Source organism: Gossypium arboreum, chromosome 2 (genome assembly GCF_025698485.1).
Source record: "Gossypium arboreum isolate Shixiya-1 chromosome 2, ASM2569848v2, whole genome shotgun sequence".
In the NCBI taxonomy this organism is placed as follows: Eukaryota; Viridiplantae; Streptophyta; class Magnoliopsida; order Malvales; family Malvaceae; genus Gossypium; species Gossypium arboreum.
Window position 1 is genome coordinate 87,048,498 of NC_069071.1, and position 18,973 is coordinate 87,067,470.

Here is an 18,973-nt window from a genome sequence, read left to right on the forward strand (position 1 = left end):
TTCATTATATATACTTCATACTAAAATATGCCAACACAAAGGCATTATAAACATCACATATGTTATTTATCAAACACATACTTTAGGCCAACTTAAATGGCCAATACACACCAACATTTATAAGCCAAATCACTTGGCTAAAATCACAACAAATATACCATCTTAACACTAGCCTATACATGCCATAAACCAAGCCTCAAAGTGTAAAAATACCGTAAATTAATAACCGGATAGTGTGATACGATCTCTATTGACTTTCAACCAGAGCAAACATCCGAAACACTACAAAACATAGAAAATAACACAAAGTAAGCTTTACAGCTTAGTAAGTTCGTATATGAGCCTAAAATGATCATAACATTTTGATAAACCGTAATTTATACATATTTTTATCCCATGCTCAGCACATTTATGGATGGTGTCCCCTTAGATTTGGTGAACTCGATGCTCCTAATCCTTTAATTTCATGTTTTATACTTAGGTGAGCATAGGAGAGTAAAAAGAGCGAGAAATGGGCCGAAAATAGAGAAAATAGACCCACATGGGAAATCAACACGGTCTGAACTTCCTCACACGGGCGTGTCACACGGTCGTGTCCCTTTGGCAGGATCGAAGCACGACTTACACAGGTAGACTACACGCCCATGCCTATTCAATAGCCTTGACCACGGGTTGGAGTAATTGCACACGGACGTGTCACACGGGCGTGTCCCTGCCGAGCCCAAGTATAACCCTATTTGGAAAAGGCCAATTTTGAGGGCTCTTAGGCATTCTAAAGCCTATTTAAACACCAGAGAAGACACTTAGGAAGGAGACGCAGAGTAGGAGGCAAGGAATTACTCAAGGGAAGCCAATTGGTCCATCTCAGAAGCCGGATTCATCATCAAGACTGAAGATCTCCCTTCAATTTCCATTCAGGCGTTTTGGGTTTTCTTTATGTTTTGTATTCATTATTCTTCTGAGATGTTTTCTTCTATAATTATGAACTAAACCCCCTAAATACCTAAGGGGAATGAAACCTAAGACAGATCTTGTTATTATTATCTGAATTGTATGATAAATATTTGACTTGTTCTTAATTATATGTTCTTAATTCTTGTTTTAATATTCCAGGATATTGATTCAAGTTAATGCTCTTATTTAGAGGAGGAATAGACCCTGTCTAAAAGTAAATTTGTCATAATTCAGTAGAGTTGATTACACGCCTAGAGATAGGGTGATAAGATTTTATCGGATTAGGGTGAAACCTAATAAAGGGATCCATAGATCGATAATGCAACACTAGGGCGTTAATTAGAAAGAGATTTCAATTAATCAACCTAGGGTTAGACGTTATTAGTCTCGAGAGAGATAATAATATAACTTAGGGATTTCTACGGATCAAGTCAAATGAATAAATCGTCTGATTCAGAGTCAAATGACAAGTGAAGTTTAGGTGGATTTTTCCTTGGCTATTGTCTTAATCAATCAAGTTTTGCCAAAAGCTTTTTCCCAATTTTCTCCCTGTGTACTCATAGTCTAGTTAATTAGTTTAGATAAACAAATACCTTAACTTTTAGGCTAGATAATAAAAAGAAAGTAATTACTAGTACTTTTGGTTCCTTTGGGTTTGACAATCTGGTCTTGCTAAAGCTATACTACTGTTCGATAGGTACACTTGCCTTCATCGTGATAATAGTTAGTTTCAAGAACGATTAATTATAAATTTTTAAAACCTGTCGCGAATATCACATATCAAGTTTTTGGCGCCGTTGCGGGGAACTAGGATATTAGGAACACTCGATTTTTATTACTTTAGCCATTTTACTTTTATTGCAATTTAAATTTTTATTTTCTTTTCTAATTCTTCATTTATTTTCTTCTGACAGTTATTTTTCTAGTTTATGACCAGAAAAAACCCATCAGGACCACTATTTTTAATGGTGAGATCGACCGCACAGTTTGCAAAAATCAAAGAGAAATAAGGCGAAGCCTAAGATACACAGAGGAAGAGCAAGAGGATGATACTTCAACCACAACTGAGGAGATGGCTGAAAACCAAGAAAATCCGCTACCACCTGCAATTGCTGCTAATCAGAATCTTACTCCATGTACTATGTATGATTATGCTAAACCTTCTTTAACAGGAACTGAATCGAGCATAGTTAGGCCTGCTGTTGCTGCAAATACTTTTGAACTGAAACTTAACACAATTCAAATGATACAAAATTTGTTCAGTTTGATGGTTTGCAGGACGAAGATCCCAACGCTCACTTGGCAAACTTTTTAGAACTATGTGATACATTAAAAATTAATGGCATTTCTGATGATGCCATTTGCCTTCGGTTATTCCTTTTTTCATTGAGGAATAAGGCTAGATAGTGGTTGAACTCGTGACCACGAGGGTCAATCACTACTTGGGAACAAATAACTGAAAAGTTTTTATTAAAATATTTTCTACCAGCTACAACAGCCAAATTACGTAATGATATCTTCTCTTTTGTGCAGATGGATTTAGAAACACTCTACGATGCATGGGAGAAATACAAGGATCTGTTGAGAAGGTGCCCTCACCATGGGTTACCACTCTGGCTACAGGTTCAAACGTTCCACAATAGCCTAAATCCTTTGACTCAATAGATGATCGACGCAGCCGCTGGCAGAACTATCAATAATAAGACACCTGAGGATGCTTATGAATTTATAGAAGAGATGTCACTGAATAATTATCAGTGGCAAGGCATGAGGACAAAGCCAATGAAAGCAGTCGGCTTTTTTAACGTCAATTCACTCACCATGCTCTCCAATCAGGTAGCACTTTTGAATAAAAAAAATTAATAGTTTTCTTGGTTCTTCACATGTTTACCCAGTAATGCAGTGCGAAGCAAGTGTAGGTCGATCAAGCAATTCAGAATACCCACCCTATGGCCACAACATGGAGAGCGAGCAGTTAAATTACATGGGTAATAATCCTCGATCTCAAAATAATCCTTATAGTAATACTTACAATGCAGGTTGGAGGAACCACCCAAATTTCTCATGGGGAGGCCAAGGGAACCAGCGACCACCACCACCTCCAGGCTTCCAACAACCACCCTACCAACAAGAGAAAAAGCTAAACCTTGAAGAGATGCTAACAAAATTCATCTCGGTGTTAGAAACTCATTTTCAGAATATCGAGCCAGCACTTAAAAACAACAAGCATCGATCCAAGGGCTCGAAACTCAGATAGGTCAACTCGCTAAATTGATATCTGAACGATGACAAGGTAGCCTACCGAGTAACACTGAATCTAGTCTAAGGGAGCAAATCAATGCAATTTCTATTCAAGATAAGGAAGGGTTAGTTGCACCTGAACCAGAACCGAGGCAAGAAATAGTGGTAAGTAATGGTAAGGGTGAGGTGGACCACAATGACCAGAAACCGGTAAGTAAAGAATACAAACCTCGTGTGCCATACCCAAACGCGATAAAGAAAGACCGCATAAAAGAACAATTCGGTAAATTCCTTAAATTAGTAAAGAAGTTACATATTAACTTTCCGTTTATTGAAGCTCTTTCGCAGATACCAAACGCAGTCTAATTCTTAAAGGAGCTTTTAACAAATAAGCGGAAGTTGGATGAGGCGTTGCATGTGGAACTAAATGCGGTTTGCTCAGCCATACTATAGAATAAGCTGGCCAACAAATTAAAAGATCCAGGGAGTTTTACGATTCCCTTTTAATTGGTAGCCTAGATGTAAATAATGCTTTGGCTAATTTAGGGGCTAGTATCAATGTCATGCCTTACAAAATGTTTAAGTAACTAGGTCTTGGGAAACCCAAACAAACTAGGATGAGTATTCAATTAGCCGATAAAACAATCAGATTTCCTAGGGGGATTATTGAAGATGTACTCGTTAAAATTGACAAATTTATATTCCCAGTTGATTTCATTGTTCTAGACATAGAAGAGGATAGTAACGTTCCTTTAATTTTAGGGAGGCCTTTTTTAGCAATCGTTAGAACAATAATTGATGTTGGCATAGGTGAACTCACACTTCGTGTGGGAGACGAAACAATCACCCTTCAAGCTCGTAATTCGAGTAACACATCAAAAATTGAAGGTGGTTGTATAAATCATTCTACTAAAACTGACCATGTGGTGCAACCTACTTTGTAGGAAATAAGTTCGAAGAACCTACACGACCCATGATCAAGCAACAACAAAGGACCTATCTATGAAGAACGAAGGCTACAAATCGATGAACTAGATGAATGGCAGATACAGAAATTGAGAACACCCAATAAATTGAAACCGAGCCAGGACGAGATCAATACATCACCAAATCAAATTAAGGTTGGAGACAAAGTACTTCTAGATGCAGCAGATCCTTGCATTACCACTTCTGAACCTAATGAAGAAATTCCTCTCACAGTACTTAGTATTTTCCCATATGGTACAGTCAAGGTAATTCACCCTAAATATGGAACTTTTAAGGTAAACAATACTCGTCTTAAACCTTATATTGATAAAGTTGATAGTAGGGATGAGGAGTGTAAATTCCTCGAGCCACCATGATCACACACCAGAGAGGTAAGTTAAGCTTAGACTATAAATAAGCGTTTCTCGGGAGGACAACTCGAGCACTAACAGTAATGATTTATTTAAATTCTAGTTTTTCACATCTAACCTACTAACTGAGTCTTGAAACACAGGGTTTTCTCATCCATACAGCCAGGCACACGGGCGTGCCTTAGGCAGTGCACGCACCACAGAAGGAGACACAGCTGTACGATACGGCCGTGTGAAAACAAGGCAAAAATTTTTCCCCAACATGGGATGCGATAAGTCGCCACGGCCGTGTGATAACACACCTGTGTTTTGAAAGCGTGGGCGAACCTGTTAATTTAGCATGAATGTTCGACGCGCCCCTGCCCAGCCCCTGTGGTCGACACTGTCAATCTAACACGGGCGTATGCCTGCATACACGAGCGTGGGAGAAGTGAACAAAAATTGACACGACTGTGCAACATGGCCGTGTACACCAATGTGCCCAATTTCGAAAACCACGAAACACATGAGCTGAAATGAGGGCACACGGGCGTGCCCTACGACCGTGTGCCTTAATTTCTCTATAAACACCTATTATTTATTTTATTTTTATCTTTATATTTTGAAATTAATTTTTATTTCCTTTTAATACTATTTTATCTTGAGTTTTTACAATTTTTATGTTCGGCTATTTCATTACGAGTAATTATTTCCTAAAGAGTTCCTGATTTTATCACAGTCATAAAGAGCTCCAAAGCTCATCATCAAATAGGAACTAAAAACGCCAATTCAAGGAGTTCATTCATCATTCAGGAAGTTTCACTTCTCTTCTTATCTTATGATTATATATCTATATTTCTCAATATATCTATCTTTGTACACTGAGGGCAATGTACATCTTAAGTGTGGGGGGTCTTTTATATCATCATTAGAAATCCCTGAATTTTGTCCTATTCTCACGTGAATCACTCATATCTCTATTAGAATGAATTTAATTAATTTATGATTTTTATTGATATGTCTTGAATTAGAATATAGGCATTTATGCATTGATTGTTTAAACTTTAAGACATTAGGGAATCAAGCATGATAAGTTGATTTTGGAAGAATTAAAAACTTTTAGGTTATTTCCCTAAGTTTAGGTATTATCTTGAGTTGAAATTCACAAGTTTGAACATCAAAAAGCCATAATTTTTGTAAGATCTTGAGCCTTTAGAGCATATTTTATTTCTTTCATGCTCACTTTCATTATGAGTGTGTCAGTTTTGATTTGTTATTCTAGAACTTGCTTGATTATGCATGTCAAGACCACACCATTTGAGTTGATATGTCAAGATGATAAAGGCACTTAGGTTTAATCCACACACTCCATAAAAGCCTAACTTCATAATTAACCCTTAGTGAACCCCTTTGAGCCTAACAAGTCACTAATTGATTTACCCTCAATATTAACCAATAACCCATTATTGTTGAAATCCCCTAATTTGACCCCTATTTTTGTCGAGATTTAATTTGAAATAATTTCTTAACTATGTTTTATTCTTCGTTGTGATAATTAAGTTCTATATTATTTGACTTGTTCTTAAAAAATAAAAAAAATATTACTTCAATACATATTAATAGTAATTCATCGTTTTTGAGCTTGAGTATTAATTCCATATTCTGAGAAGAAGCTCACTTGTAGTCAATTGATGACTAGTTATTTTTCTAGCTAGTAATTTTTCAATTCAATCTCGATTCTAACCTTTTCCTTCAGCTTGTGACCACACCCCCTAACCAAAGCCACGTTACAACCCTCTAAAGACCTTTTTGATTGATGTATCAGCTCAATATATAGTGGTGGAGATTTGATTTTCAAGCAAGCCTATGGTAATAACTTTTTATATTGACTAATAAGTGCTTTAATTGATGTCCTTAAACACCTAGAGTGATTTGAGTGAATCTTTAGTGAGGATGTTAAACTCTGTGATATTTTGATCAAAGGTAATCACTTAGATAAGGGGAGACACCTATATTTTCGTGATAAAATGCTCAACTTGGAATGTTTGAAACTTTGATGTACTTTTAGTTGAATTTTCAATGTATGAATACTTATGGATTATTTTGAGATATTATTGATAGGGATTATAAATTGAGAAGAATTTATTTTGATTGAGTTGAGGATTTTGCTTGAGGACAAGCAAACGCTTAAGTGTGGGGGTATTTGATAAACCGTAATTTATATATATTTTTATCCCATGCTCAGCATATTTATGGATGGTTTCTTCTTAGATTTGGTGAATTCGATGATCTTAATCCTTTAATTTTATGTTTTATACTTAGGTGAGCATAGAGTAAAAAGAGCGAGAAACGGGCCGAAAACGGAGAAAATAGACCCACATGGGAAATCAACACGGCCTAGACTTCCTCACATGGCCGTGTCCATTTGGCAGGATCGAAGCACGACTTACTCGGGTAGACTACATGCCCGTGCCTATTCAACAGCCTTGACCACAGGCTGGAGTAATCGCACATGGGCGTGTCCCTATCGAGCCCAAGTACAACCCTATTCGGAAAAGGCCAATTTTGAGGGCTCTTAGGCATTCTAAAGCCTATTTAAAAACCTGAGGAGGCATATAGGAAGGAGACGCAGAGTAAGAGGCAAGGAATTATTCAAGGGAAGTCAATTGGTCCATCTCAGAAGCCGGGTTCATCATCAAGATTGAAGATCTCCATTCAATTTTTATTCAGGGGTTTTGAGTTTTCTTTATGTTTTGTATTCATTATTCTTCTGAGATGTTTTCTTCTATAATTATGAACTGAACCCTCTAAATACCTAAAGGGAATGAAACCTAAGATGGATCTTGTTATTATTATCTGAATTGTATGATAAATATTTGACTTGTTCTTAATTATGTGTTCTTAATACTTGTTTTAATATTTCGGGATATTGATTCAAGTTAATGCTCTTATTCAGAGGAGGAATAGACCCTGTCTAAAAGTAAATTTGTCATAATTAAGCGGAGTTGATTACACGCCTAGAGATAGGGTGATAAGATTTTGCCGAATTAGGGTGAAACCTAATAAGGGGATCCATAGATCGAGTTAATGCAACACTAGGGCATTAATTAGAAAGAGATTTCAATTAATCAACCTAGGGTTAGACGTTATTAGTCTCGAGAGAGATAATAATATAACTTAGGGATTTCTACGGATCAAGTCAAATGAATAAATCGTCTGATTCAGAGTCAAATAACAAGTGAAGTCTAGGTGGATTTTTCCTTGGGTATTGTCTTAATCAATCGAGTTTTCCCAAAAGTTTTTTCCCAATTTTCTCCCTGTGCACTTTTAGTTTAGTTAATTAGTTTAGATAAACAAATCCCTTAATTTTTAGGCTAGATAATAAAAAGAAAATAATTACTAGTACTCTTGGCTCCTTTGGGTTCGACAATCCGGTCCTGCTAAAGCTATAATATTGTTCGATAGGTACACTTGCCTTCATCGTGATAATAGTTAGTTTCAAGAAGGATTAATTATAAATTTTTAAAACCTATCACGAATATCACGTATCACATTCATATAACAGTTTCGAATTAGATAAATCTTTAACAATTAAAGCATCAATTCATGAACTAATTTCAAATTATTCATGTCCTCATTCATAAGTTCTCAACTTCATATAACTCGACACTCATATACACAAGTTCGAAAATCATATTATAACATCACGTACACAAAATATCCATATGGTCGGATATACATGGTCATGTATACACATATTCACAAACCAAATTCTATAATATTCATATCATTTGATCATAAAACCGAATACACATTCCATAATCACATATATACTTCATTTGCATCACACATTATTTGTAATAAATCATCATGTTACTTACTTACCTTATATCAAATAGATAATAAGTTTATTCATATCTGACCATTTAGCTCGTTTAATGAATTCAAATACCACATCAGCATGAATCCTTCTAAGCATAAACTTTTAATAATTCACTGGCATAAAGCCTGCTAGGCATAAGCCTGTATTACACACCGGCTCAAGGCCTGCTAGACTTAAAGTCTGATTTTATATTCACTGGAAATAAGCTTGCTAGGCATAAAGCCCGATTACATTCACCAACACAATGCTTGCTAGGCTTAAAGCCTAAATATCACTATTATTAAGCTGCTTCGTACACAATTCATATAACAAAAAATTCATATATTCCATATCGACCATTCGAACTTTTAATGATATAACTTAGTCAAATTAAACTCAAATACAATATTTCTATTTTTAAACACATTAAGCTAGCTCTTTTATCAGTCTAGAATTTCCAAAACAACATATTAAACTAAGTTATATTCAAGATAAATGATATTTAGTTGCTTAAAAACTTAAACTTTCTTTCTCGACTTGAATTTTCCCATTGAACCATTCAGAATCATTAAGGATACACGGTAATCACATATAGCTCGTACAATGCCATATCCTAGATATGGTCTTACATGTTATCACATTTCGATGTCACTGTCCCACACAGGGTCTTACGCGAAGTCGATTAATGATGTCGATGTCCCACACATGGTCTTACATGTAATCGCAATACAATGCCACTGTCCCACACAAGGTCTTACATGTAATCACATCTCGGTAACCTAATATCATGACATTTGTATCCTATACTCTTCCTAAGGTTCGTACGGGGTTTTGGATGTCACAATGTTCTCAGTTCTTGCTTGTATTAAATCATTCGATATTCATGACAATTCAATGATAATAAACAAGTATTTATAACACAATTTAAGTACGTTTATTAGCATACGAACTTACCTTGATCGTTAAAACGTTGAAATGGATCGACTGGTTTGAAACTTTGTTTTTCCCTCGATATAGACTCATAAGAGGATTAACTTGATCTAATAATCAAATTCAGCTATTTCAATTCATATTCTATTCATTTTAACTCAATTTCATATTTTGGTAAAATTACTATTTTACCCCTGAAGTTTCACACTTTTACAATTTAGTCTTTATCACATAAAATCACAATTTCATGAAATTAAACACAAACCCAAGCTATCCAAATTTTCCATATATTACTATCAGCCCATATTTTCAATTTATTTCACATAATACCTACTAAATTTCCACATTTCACAATTTAATCCAAAATTGACATTTTTACCAAAATTCACTTACAAAACTTGTACATTTAAGAATAATGATTTATTTTCCAGCATCAACTAACAAAATACTCATGCATTCAACAATGGCAACATTCAATTACTTTAACAGTTTTGAAATTGGAGATACGGACTAGCTAGAACACAAAGCAACGATCCTAAAAACGTAAAAATTATTAAAAACTGAGCTCAAAAGAGCTTACATGCATGAACATCAATGGTCGAACCATTTCAAGCTTACAAACTCTCTTTTTCTTTCTTACAATCGGTTATGGAGAAATATGATAGCATAAAATAGCTTTTGTTTTATTTAATTTAAACATTATTTAACATTTTACCATTTTGCCATTAAAGTAAATTCATATTTACATAAATGCCAAACCATGACAATCCACTATATCTTTAATGGTTTAATTACCATTCAAGGCCATCATATTAAAAATCCAAAGCAATTTGACACCTTTAACTAATAGAATGTAACTTTTGTATTTTACGCGATTTAGTCCTTTTTGTCGAATTAACCACTTAAATGATAAAATTTCTTTACGAAAATTTCACACAACTCTAATATCATGCTGAAAATATTAAAATAAAAATAAAATAATGTTTTTGATGTCGGATTGTGGTCCCGAAACCAATGTTTTGATTAACCCTAAAAACAGGCTATTACATTTAATTGCTTTGATAATGCATAAATTGTATATATTTGATTACGGTTTGTACATGATGATAAATCAACTACATTGGCACTAAGTGTGCGATTCAAAATAGCTTCGGGTATAAATAACATTAAGTGTACGAATTGAAATAGCTTCGGCTATATGAGGCACTAAGTGTGCGATACAGAGATAATTTCAGTTATTTGAGATGGCACTAAGTGTGTGGGATTGTTACAGCTTCGGCTAACTATTAAAGCACTAGGTGTGTGAATTCTTAAAGCATGGAAAGACTTCCAAATAAATTAATGTGTTTGAAAGAGAGGTGAGAATGAAATGAATAAATACGGGAAAGTTCAGGTATGTACGATACCTATGTGGTAGATGATGCTATGTGTATGAAGCATGATAAAATTGTATGAACGTATTAAACGTGATGGAATAGAATTGATAGATGATTTGTAAACCATTAAGTATTTATTAGTTGATGTTTCGTATTATACAAATTGTTGATTATATTTGGTACGAACTTACTAAGCTATGAAGCTTATTGTGTGAAATGTTCTCTGTTTTACAGTGTTATAAAGCTAGCTCAGATCTGGGGATAGTCAGCGACTCATTCACACTATTGGACAACTATTTTGGTACCATTTTGAGAGTTGTATATATGGTATATAGCATGTATAGGCTAGTGTCATTTTGGTATGTTTTGTGTTGTGAAAATTAGCCATGAGTTTTAGCTTGTAGATGTTGATATGTGGTGTGTTTACTAAGTAAGTTATATGATGTATATATTGCTTATGTGATGGTTTAATTGTGAAATGTTGTAATGGTAAATTTTTTGGTATGAAATAGGGGATAAGATGATGAGATTATACTTTTGAATTATACTTATTTTAAATACATGCATCTTTAGTGCCTGTGATTTTAGATTATCTATGTCACTCTTTCATTCGATTTATGCTTATTTTAAATACATGCATGCTAGCTCTAGGCATAGTTGATTGTGTGCTATGTTCTTAGATGTATTTTTAATTCTAAAAAGGTTAAATATACTGGATCTTGAATCCTTTGATGCAAGTGAATACTCGACAGTATATTCGTAGCATTTTAGATATAGATGTTGCGAGTTGAATAGAGAAGAACGTTCATTGTAGTTATTAATCCAGAGTTATGTAGATATATAGTAACTTATATTTCTAGCTTAAGATCTAGCTATTGAAAGAGGCAAGTTACAGTAGTAACTCTCTAAGTAGTTGATTAGACAATATTTTTTCGTGGCATTATTTTGATATGAACATTTCACCTGAATAATTCCAGCCTGATTCATTTAACAACAGAAATACTCTTGCTTTTCTCTGTAATTTGCCACAAAATTTTATTTTCCATATAAATTCTTTATTTTTAGTATTTCATTTCATTAATTCATTATACAAACATCTTATTCAACTCGAGAGTATTTCCTGCTATACAGTATAGTCAATAGGATTATAATACCTTACTCAATGTCTAACCAATTTCTGATCCCTATGGAGACAATACTTACTTATCACTTTATTACTTGAATGATGTGTTCACTTGCACAATTGCTTTAGTTATTTACATGCAACATACACCCCGCATACAGGGTGTTGAATGGCCTCTATGGTAACTATCTTGACTTCTGCCCACATATCCTTAGGGCATCCCTTTCCTTGGTGGACTTCTCTTGTTCAAACCAGTCCTTGGCGGCCTCCCTCTTTACATACCATAGTATTAAAAGACTTATTGAAAATTTCATTTTGTTTTGACCTTTAGCAAACCTCGTCACTCTGGCGAACCCATTCTCGTTCCTTCTTATCGGTAACAATGGTGGGATTACTTCCAATAATTCACCTTATGCAGAAGATTATCCTTGAACCCCCACCTATCCCATATGATGAACAGTTGGCTTATCATCCTGGTAGGCCATCGTTCATCAGACTATACTACTAGTCTGTGTCCCCTCTTATATAAGTTCTCCCTTCGGAGATAGCTTCTTGCATGTTTCCATAAAGGACTATCCTCAAAAAGGTATAGTCTTGACAGATATTCTATCCCCATGACAAAATACTTATCCTCAAAGTGAAACTTCCATCCCTTCCATAAGATTTGCCTTTCATATACTACTCCATTGAGCTACCCTTAATGGCTCATCATGACAAATACTTACTTGCTATCCTCGAATACTTTTCCATAGTTAGGCCAACTCTTGCACAACCTATCTAGTTCTAATTCTTGTTAGGTCATTGCCCATGCCTTACCGGCTTCTACAACTATCTCTATCACTTCTATCATTTTTAGTGGATTCCTGATGATCCGCTTGCAATACTTACTCTTTCTTTTAACTCCTCTTCCACCTGCGTGGTTTTTCTTGCTTGACGCACTGGTAGTATATCTTGTGCTTGAGGTCTAGGTGGACTCTATGGGTTATCATAGCCAAGATATGGTCTTATATCCCCCTCACTTGATTTTTCACGTTCTAACAGACTTACCCCATGTTTACTGTCCTAATAGACTTTATCTGTGTTTATTGTGTTAGAAGGCTATCTCTGTTCTGTGTTTGTTGTCCTAGCAGACTATCTATATTATGTGTTTACTATCCCAACAGACTATCTCTGTGGATTCCATAGATTCTTTCATATATGGTCTTATACCGATTCGTCAGCATGACATACTATCTTATGGTGCCATAGAGTATTTTATCCATGGTCTTACTCATCATACCTGGCTATTATAGCATCTTTTATCTATGGTCTTACGTCTTATACCTTATACCTTGTACCATGCTACCATGGCGTATTTCATCCATGGTCTTATGTTATGTACCTTATACTAGACTGTCATAGCATCTTTCATCTATGGTCATGCGCCATATACCGTCAATATGGTGTCGCCTCGGAGGACCAATCGATAGCGCTGTTGTAGTAAATACCTTTCCATAATACTGATTTCCTGAATCCTCCTCCTAATATCACATTTACATCACCTAACCTTGATGCTCAAACACCACAGTGTTCCCTTCGCAAGGCCAAGAGTTTCGTTTGATGCGGTAACTAATAGGGTCACTCCCCATTTCCCATATTAACTTCGTCCATCCCATACAGGTTTTTCCTATAGTCATGCAATACATGCACATATCATCATATTTCATGTTTATGCAACCATGACATACTCATATAACATAAATCATAACATCCATAAAGTTTTAGGAACTCACCTAAAGCTTCATCGTCTTCACAGCTTACCCTTTTTGAACGCCAGAGCTTCCATTCTTTTGACAGCTAAACATTCCAACAAAATCATGGTTTATACTCAATATTTTAAATTTAACACATTTCTCCAGAAACATGCAGAACCCTTAAAATGGTTCTAAAATCAATAACTTTATTCTACGTACACATAAGGGTTAAGAACCTTACCAGCTTGCTGGTTTCCATACTTTTCCATCTCCATCCTCATGAATTCTACTCTATGTAGAACCTTCCATGGCTATTCATTCTTAAAGCTTCCAAAGAAGGTGAAGAAAAGAAAATGAAACTAATTCGGGAATAAAATCATCCCTAGGAGCCATCTCCTAGCTTTTTATAGCCCTTTCTGCGCCATTACCAACCTTAGGAGAACCATCTATAGCTAATTATTATGTCTCTCTCTAAGGAACCTGTTGGTTCCATTCTAACCAAACCAGGTTTGGTTCTTAACTATGTCTAATCCGATTTCTAGCTTTCCAGTTTCTTCCAATAGAAGCCGCCAACTTGTGATATCTTTCAATTTAGTCCTTTAATTATTTTAAATTTTTGGGGTTAATTGGGAATCAGGTGTTACAACTCCTCCCCCTGAAAACAAATTTCATCCCTAAAATTTTCGGTCATGCCAACCTCGAAGGCAAACGTAGAAAACCCTTCTTTATCCTTTCCATCATAAGGTTCGCATATGTAACACCCCGAAATCGTGGCCGTCACCGGGGTCGAATACGAGGTGTTATCGGGCTTAATTCATCATTTATACAGCTCAAACAATTTATTTTAAAACTCCCAGACAAGCTGTCAATCTGCGTTATAGTCACTTAAAAATTCGTATCTTGAGTTCCGAAACTCGAAATCAAATTTTATAAATTTTTCCTGAAACTAGACTCATATATATATCTAATAAAATTTTTGTATAATTTTTGGTTGGGTCAATTAGTACAGTTTATTTGTTAAAGTCTCCCCTGTTTCAGGGTTCGACTACTCTGACCTCTGAGCATTACGACTTAGATATCTCCCTACACAGGGCTTCAATGCCTATGTAGCTTGTCTCTAATGAAACTAGACTCAATAATGAATCTACACATATAAAGGATGACTTCTAATTATCTCTACAAAGTTTATGGTGAATTTCCAAATTCAGAACAAGGGATCCAGAAATCGCTCTGGCCCTGTTTCACAAAAATTTAAACATCTCATAAAATATAGCTCATATGGTTGTTTCGTTTCTTCCATATGAAAATAGACTCATCCAGCTTCGATGAAATAATTTATTCATTATTTAATTCCATTTCTACTATTTTTAGTGATTTTTCAATTTCACATCACTACTGCTGTCTGCATCTATTATTAGAGTAAATTTTACCTATTAGAGTAATTTAACATACATATCACCAAGTATGATCATGACTAGCCATACCAAAGGCTAATCATTACCAAGCATTTCCTTACTACTCAATAACTATATCATGAGTGTAACACCGGAAATGATTAGCCATGACAAACGGCATAATAATCAAATAGACTTTAACTATTACTTATAACTAAGTATCATAAGACCAAATCCAACTTAACATTTATGCCATTTTCGCATGGCTAAAAGTATACATACCAAAGTTCAAATAAAACATAATAGCCTATACATGCCGAAATGTTCTCTTAGACCAACTAAGAAGAAGATACCAAAAAGTTGCAAGCTGGTGTGATGACTTCGACGATGGTCCCGAGCACACAAAAATGGATCAAAGGAACCTAAATAAGTGACAAACAAACACACCAAATGAGTATATAACTCAGTAAGTCATAAGCATTACACTACCGTCCATTTATAAAGTATCATAAAAGAAAACAAATAATGCAAGATTAGGTACTCCATCCATACCGACTACGCTATAATTTCACGCACATTTATCATTACATGCTCTCAACTAGCCAAGCCTCCATTAACATCTCGTATGATATTCGATGCATTTCCACACATCATTTTATTTTCGTTTAGATTATACTAATAATAGCATTTCATCTATTCCACAATAATCTTATGTTCTTAACTTCAAATATAATCACCACATAGGTTCAAGACTTACCAAGCTCAGTTCCAAATATAAACATAACGTCTATTCCTCATGAACTCAAAGTATCTACTCATTCCGCTGTCCATGATCTACTCGATAAAGTCTCACACTTAACGTTAATAATTATTCAAAAATATATAGTAAGTCCACACACTTAGTGCTTAATAATCAAACTCGCACACTTAGTGCTATACAATTAAACTCGCACACTTAGTGCCAATCTCATTATCGTAAATGTTTATACCCGCACACTTAGTGCCGAAATCAACAACTCAATACATCTCACTTCTTTTTACACTCGATAATTTTGTCACTACATGCATTTATATATCATTCCATTCGCATAATTACATAGGTATTATGATTATTTAAATCAATACAAAATATATGCTTAATAACTTACCTTGTGTTGGGTAAAACGGTTCCAACTCGGCTACTCGATGTTCTTTCCTTTGCCTTTGCTTGATTCTCCTCCTTTAACTTCTTGAGCTTAATCAATAAATTAACTAGTTTAACCGTCTTGCTAAATATTTATATCAAAATATTAATGATTTCATATCATAGGAGATACATGACTAATTCTTATCTTCCTACCATATGTTTTTGAGCTATTCGGCTAATAACCATATGCTATCACCCTACTATCAATAATCCAATCACACATGCATATATATATATAATTGGACATTTAGCAACCACCCTTGCTAATTACTCATTTTTAGTCGATTATATATATAATCCCGAAAGTAATATCACGAATGGGCATACATTTATATATATGTATATATATATATATATAGCCGAATGTGCAAGACTTAGACTCAACATCACCTATGCTCTTAATTTGATGGCCGAATATGCATATATATATGATATCAACTATACTATCATCTTTAATTCATCTAAACACAAAGTTTCATCTCATGAACACTTGACCAAATTTTTCCTAATCTAGCATGGCTTCACATCTATTTGTAACATCCTATAAATCCACATGACCCACATTTCTACATAAATTTTCTTTCACTTTTCCACTACTTCCATTCACAACATCAAAAGTACCATACTCTTAGCATTTACCTCTTCCTAACCATATGCCATCTAAGTACCCCTTTAGGTAGAAAATTAACATATGGGTTGTAATAAGACATTGGCTACTAACTAGATTTTCACAAGAATTTAGTAAAAGTGACATAAATCCTACCTTAATCAACCCCTTTTGAGTTGGCCGAATGTCTAGAGCATTTCTTCCTTCCTTCTCCTAACTCACGGCAATTGCAAAAAAGAAAGAAGATGAATACTCCCTCTTCCTTCCTTATTTTATTCATCTTTTCTTTTTAATTCCTTTCTTTAATTTATTTTAATTGTTAACTAATAAAAGAATTGCATTGAAATTCAACCTAGTGGATGGGGCATCATGGCTTGGCCGGCCACTACTTGTGTTTTTGGGCAATTTGACATGCAAACCCAAGTTTTCTCACTTTGTTATTATTTGATCCTTACATATTCCCCTATCATATTTTCTTAAGTTCTCAACTAAGTCGATCACATGAAATTCACATTCATAAGTCTAAATTAAAACATCAAATTTTCACACATGCACTAATACACATAGAGGATATGTAACCAAATTTTAAATAAATTTTAGGACTCGGTCTTGTGGCCCCGAAACCACATTCCGACTAGGGTCGAATTAGGATGTCACAACTCTCCTCACTCAAAATTTTCGTCCCGAAAATCTTACCAAATAATAAATTTGGATAACGTTCTTTCACCGAATCCTCGAACTCCCAAGTAGCTTCTTCGACCCCATGTTTATGCCACAGTACCTTCACTAATGGGATTTTCTTATTTCGCAATTCTTTTACTTCACGTGTTAGAATGCGGACCGGTTCTTCCTCGTAACTCAAATCAGATTGAATCTGGATCTCAGATGGAGTAATTATGTGTGATGGATCAGACCTATATCGTCGAAGCATCGAGACATGAAAAACGTTTTGGGGGGTAAAATCAATCTATATGCAACTGGACCAACTCGTTCGGATATTTCATACGGCCCAATGAACCTCGGACTCAATTTGCCCTTACGGCCAAATCTGAGTATCTTCTTCCGAGGCGAAACTTTTAGAAACACTTTATCTCCCACCTGATACTCAATGTCTTTTCGTTTCAAACCACAGACGACTTTCGACGATCCAAGTCGCCTTCAGACTTTCACGAATTACTTTTACTTTCTGCTCAGTATCTTTAATCAAATCAACTCCAAAAATTTTACTCTCACCGAGCTCAGTCCAAAACAACGGTGTACGGCATTTACGACCGTACAAAGCCTCGTAAGGTGCCATCTTAATGCTTGATTGAAAACTATTGTTGTGTTTAATTCAATCAAAGGTAAATACCGCTCCCATGAGCCACTAAACTCAAGGATGCAACATCTCAACATATCCTCGAGTATCTGAATTACCCGTTCGGATTGACCATCGATTTGGGGATGAAATGCGGTGCTAAAATGCATCTTGGTACCCAATGCTCCTTGTAATTTCTTCCAAAATCGCGATGTAAATCTTGGGTCTCTATCCGACACGATAGAAATAGGTACCCCATGCAATCGGACAACTTGGGAGACATATAATTCTGCCAATTTATCGAGTGAAAAATCTGTACGGACAGGGATAAAATGAGCAGTCTTTGTCAATCTATCAACGATAACCCAGACCGAGTCTTCCTTATTCTGTGTCAATGGTAAACCAGATACAAAATTCATTGTTACCCGATCCCATTTCCATTCGGGTATCATGATTGGCTGAAGTAATCCCGAAGGCACTTGATGTTCTGCTTTCACTTGTTGACATATCAAACACTTCGACACAAAGTCAGAAATGTCTCGCTTCATACCAGGCCACCAAAACTAACGTTTCAAATCATTGTACATTTTTGTGCTACCCGGGTGGATAGACATTCGGCTATTATGAGCCTCATTCAAAATCATCGAAATAAGTTCCGAATTTCTTGGAACACATAATCGACTCTTGAACGTCAAGCAATCATTGTCGTCAATCCGAAACTCCGATTCCTCATTCGAAGCACATTCAGTTCGTTTAGCAACCAATTCATCGTTGACTTTCTGGGATTCAAATATTTGACGAATCCATAATGGTTTGGCCTTTAATTCAGCTACTAGCACATTATCGGGTGAGACGGACAGGTGAACATTCATCGCTCTCAAAGCAAATAGCGCTTTACGACTTAAAGCATCGGCAACCACGTTAGCCTTGCCCGGGTGATAATCAATGATAAGT

The 18,973-nt window shown here is 35.3% G+C and overlaps 1 non-coding gene across 1 annotated transcript; it reads right to left on the minus strand.

The window, feature by feature from the left end:
- Positions 1-2,454: 2,454 nt before the first annotated feature.
- On the minus strand, positions 2,455-2,561 carry LOC128289501 (small nucleolar RNA R71). The gene has a single exon (XR_008279149.1). It is a non-coding gene; the product is annotated as a small nucleolar RNA R71 (small nucleolar RNA).
- Positions 2,562-18,973: the final 16,412 nt, after the last annotated feature.